We start from the raw sequence: 5,034 nt of genomic DNA, 5'->3' as shown, positions 1-5,034 counted from the left end.
AGCTGTTGGTGTGCTCCAATTCTGGCTATTGTCTTTGTTTTGGGTGCCTCAGCTGAAATTTGGTTTCTTGAGTTTCACTGGGATTGTCAGGTTAATTCAGTTAGAATTCCACAGGCAGTCAGCTTTAGTGGTGGATGAATCTGGGAACAGCCGGTTTCCTTGCAACTAAAAAAAAACCCAATATCATTATGGATTCTTGCATTTCTTTGGCTTTTTCTCTTTTTTCTTATTTATCATGGTTTGTAATGAATTTTCTGATGTGAGCTTTGGTTTTGAGGCTGGCATATTGACTTCAGGGCACAAGAGGAAGGTTCTTTTTCAATCAGGGCACAGCTGTTGGCTTGCTCCACTTCTGTCTTACTGTCATTGTTTTGGGTGCCTCAGCTGATTTGCGGTTTCTTGTGTGGCAATTTCCTAAATGTTTTCGGGGTCTGAGTTGATTTTGCCTTCTTCCTTCCCAAATTTTGTATTCTGATGCAATACAAGCAAGATTTTGGACAGAGTAGCCATTATGAAAGAAAAAAAAAAAACAGCATATTGACCTTTCAGGATTAGAAATCCATAGGCAACACAAGCAAGATGAGATTCTGTGTTTTGGAAAATGACAGGGAATGCTTCTGCTGAGGTGACAGATTCTAATTCCCTCCAAATGGAGTGTGAGAGTGATTTTGAGGTGAATTCAATGAGAATTCCAAAGTCAGTCTGTGGAAGGGGGGATGAATCTGGAAACAGCCAGTTTCTTTGTGTCTAAATCCTGCCAAATATCACAAAGGACTCTTGCATTTCTTTGGCTTTTTCACATTTCCCTTATTTATCATGGTTTGTAATGAATTTTCTGATGTGAGCTTTGGTTTTGAGGCTGGCATATTGAGTTCAGGGCACAAGAGGAAGGTTCTTTTTCAATCAGGGCGCAGCTGTTGGCTTGCTCCAATTCTGGCTTGCTGTCATTGTTTTGGGTGCCTCAGCCGATTTGTGGTTTCTTGAGTGCCAATTTCCTAAATGTTTTCTGGGTCTGAGTCGGTTTTGCCTTCTTATTCCCAAATTTTGTATTCTGATGCAATACAAGCAAGATTTTGGAGAGTAGCCATTATGAAAGTAAAAAAAAAAAAAAAAAAAAAAAAACACAGCGCATTGCCCTTTCTGGATTAGAAATCTACAGGCAACACGACCAAGATGAGTTTCTGTGTTTTGGAAAATGACATGGAACGCTTCTGCTGAGGGGACAGATTCTAATTCCCTCCCAAATGAGTGTGAGTGCGATTTTGAGGTGAATTCAATCAGAATTCCAGAGTCAGTCTTTGGAAGGGGGGGATGAATCTGGAAACAGCCAGTTTCTTTGTGTCTAAATCCAGCCAAATATCACAAAGGACTCTTGCATTTCTTTGGCTTTTTCACATTTCCCTTATTTATCATGGTTTGTAATGAATTTTCTGATGTGAGCTTTGGTTTTGAGGCTGCAATATAGAGTTCAGGGCACCGGAGGAATGGTCTTTTTCAAACAGGGCACAGCTGTTGGTGTGCTCCAATTCTGGCTATTGTCTTTGTTTTGGGTGCCTCAGCTGAAATTTGGTTTCTTGAGTTTCACTGGGATTGTCAGATTAATTCAGTCAGAATTCCACAGGCAGTCAGCTTTAGTGGTGGATGAATCTGGGAACAGCCGGTTTCCTTGCAACTAAAAAAAAAACCCAATATCATTATGGATTCTTGCATTTCTTTGGCTTTTTCACTTTTTTCTTATTTATCATGGTTTGTAATGAATTTTCTGATGTGAGCTTTGGTTTTGAGGCTGGCATATTTTGTTCAGGGCACAAGAGGATGGTTCTTTTTCAATCAGGGCACAGCTGTTGGCTTGCTCCAATTCTGGCTTGCTGTCATTGTTTTGGGTGCCTCAGCTGATTTGCGGTTTCTTGTGTGGCAATTTCCTAAATGTTTTCGGGGTCTGAGTTGGTTTTGTCTTCTTCCTTCCAAATTTTGTATTCTGATGCAATACAAGCAAGATTTTGGACAGAGTAGCCATTATGAAAGAAAAAAAAAAAACACAGCAAATTGACCTTTCAGGATTAGAAATCCATAGGCAACACAACCAAGATGAGATTCTGTGTTTTGGAAAATGACAAGGAACGCTTCTGCTGAGGTGACAGATTCTAATTACCTCCAAATGGAGTGTGAGAGCGATTTTGAGGTGAATTCAATCAGAATTCCAAAGTCAGTCTGTGGAAGGGGGGGATGAATCTGGAAACAGCCAGTTTCTTTGTGTCTAAATCCTGCCAAATATCACAAAGGACTCTTGCATTTCTTTGGCTTTTTTACATTTCCCTTATTTATTATGCTTTGTAATGAATATTCTGATGTGAGCTTTGGTTTTGAGGCTGGCATATTGAGTTCAGGGCACAAGAGGAAGGTTCTTTTTCAATCAGGGCACAGCTGTTGGCTTGCTCCAATCTGGCTTGCTGTCATTGTTTTGGGTGCCTCAGCCGATTTGTGGTTTCTTGAGTGCCAATTTCCTAAATGTTTTCTGGGTCTGAGTCGGTTTTGCCTTCTTATTCCCAAATTTTGTATTCTGATGCAATACAAGCAAGATTTTGGAGAGTAGCCATTATGAAAGTAAAAAAAAAAAAAAAAAACACAGCGCATTGCCCTTTCAGGATTAGAAATCTACAGGCAACACGACGAAGATGAGTTTCTGTGTTTTGGAAAATGACATGGAACGCTTCTGCTGAGGGGACAGATTCTAATTCCCTCCCAAATGAGTGTGAGTGCGATTTTGAGGTGAATTCAATCAGAATTCCAGAGTCAGTCTTTGGAAGGGGGGGATGAATCTGGAAACAGCCAGTTTCTTTGTGTCTAAATCCAGCCAAATATCACAAAGGACTCTTGCATTTCTTTGGCTTTTTCACATTTCCCTTATTTATCATGGTTTGTAATGAATTTTCTGATGTGAGCTTTGGTTTTGAGGCTGCAATATAGAGTTCAGGGCACCGGAGGAATGGTCTTTTTCAAACAGGGCACAGCTGTTGGTGTGCTCCAATTCTGGCTATTGTCTTTGTTTTGGGTGCCTCAGCTGAAATTTGGTTTCTTGAGTTTCACTGGGATTGTCAGATTAATTCAGTCAGAATTCCACAGGCAGTCAGCTTTAGTGGTGGATGAATCTGGGAACAGCCGGTTTCCTTGCAACTAAAAAAAATCCCAATATCATTATGGATTCTTGCATTTCTTTGGCTTTTTCACTTTTTTCTTATTTATCATGGTTTTTAATGAATTTTCTGATGTGAGCTTTGGTTTTGAGGCTGGAATATTGAGTTCAGGGCACAAGAGGAAGGTTCTTTTTCAATCAGGGCACAGCTGTTGGCTTGCTCCAATTCTGGCTTGCTGTCATTGTTTTGGGTGCCTCAGCTGATTTGCGGTTTCTTGTGTGGCAATTTCCTAAATGTTTTCGGGGTCTGAGTTGGTTTTGCCTTCTTCCTTCCAAATTTTGTATTCTGATGCAATACAAGCAAGATTTTGGACAGAGTAGCCATTATGAAAGAAAAAAAAAAAACACAGCAAATTGACCTTTCAGGATTAGAAATCCATAGGCAACACAAGCAAGATGAGATTCTGTGTTTTGGAAAATGACATGGAACGCTTCTGCTGAGGTGACAGATTCTAATTCCCTCCAAATGGAGTGTGAGAGCGATTTTGAGGTGAATTCAATCAGAATTCCAAAGTCCGTCTGTGGAAGGGGGGGATGAATCTGGAAACAGCCAGTTTCTTTGTGTCTAAATCCAGCCAAATATCACAAAGGACTCTTGCATTTCTTTGGCTTTTTCACATTTCCCTTATTTATCATGGTTTGTAATGAATTTTCAGATGTGAGCTTTGGTTTTGAGGCTGGCATATTGAGTTCAGGGCACAAGAGGAAGGTTCTTTTTCAATCAGGGCACAGCTGTTGGCTTGCTCCAATTCTGGCTTGCTGTCATTGTTTTGGGTGCCTCAGCCTATTTGTGGTTTCTTGAGTGGCAATTTCCCAAATGTTTTCGGGGTCTGAGTTGGTTTTGCCTTCTTCCTTCCCAAATTTTGTATTCTGATGCAATGCAAAGAAGAGTTTGTACAGAATAGCCATTATGAAATAAAAAACACAACAAATAGGCGTTGGAAGCTTAGAAATCTACAGGTAACATGACCAAGGTGAGTTTTTGTGTTTATGAAAATAAAATGGAATACTTTGGCTGAGGTGACAGATATTAATGGCCTCCAAACTGAGTTTCACTGTGATTTTCAGGTAAATTCAGTCAGAATTCCAAAGGCAGTCAGCTGGAGGGGTGGATGAATCCAGGAACAGCCGGTTTCCTAGCGACTAAATCAAGCCCTATATCATTATGGATTCTTGCATTTTTTTGGCTTTTTTCTCTTTTTTCTTATTTATCATGGTTTGTAATGAATTTTCTGATGTGAGCTTTGGTTTTGAGGCTGGCATATTGACTTCAGGGCACAAGAGGAAGGTTCTTTTTCAATCAGGGCACAGCTGTTGGCTTGCTCCACTTCTGGCTTGCTGTCATTGTTTTGGGTGCCTCAGCTGATTTGTGGTTTCTTGAGTGGCAATTTCCTAAATGTTTTCGGGGTCTGAGTTGGTTTTGCCTTCTTCCTTCCCAAATTTTGTATTCTGATGCAATACAAGCAAGATTTTGGACAGAGTAGCCATTATGAAAGAAAAAAAAAAACACAGCAAATTGACCTTTCAGGATTAGAAATCCATAGGCAACACAACCAAGATGAGATTCTGTGTTTTGGAAAATGACATGGAACGCTTCTGCTGAGGGGACAGATTCTAATTCCCTCCAAAATGAGTGTGAGTGCGATTTTGAGGTGAATTCAATCCAAATTCCAAAGTCAGTCTGTGGAAGGGGGGGATGAATCTGGAAACAGCCAGTTTCTTTGTGTCTACATCCAGCCAAATATCAAAAAGGACTCTTGCATTTCTTTGGCTTTTTCACATTTCCCTTATTTATCATGGTTTGTAATGAATTTTCTGATGTGAGCTTTGGTTTTGAGTCT

The sequence above is a fragment of the Oryctolagus cuniculus genome, unplaced genomic scaffold (genome assembly GCF_051225735.1).
Source record: "Oryctolagus cuniculus isolate XC-2025 breed Fujian yellow rabbit unplaced genomic scaffold, ASM5122573v1 ptg000041l, whole genome shotgun sequence".
In the NCBI taxonomy this organism is placed as follows: domain Eukaryota; kingdom Metazoa; phylum Chordata; class Mammalia; order Lagomorpha; family Leporidae; genus Oryctolagus; species Oryctolagus cuniculus.
Note: the sequence above shows the minus strand (reverse complement) of the source record.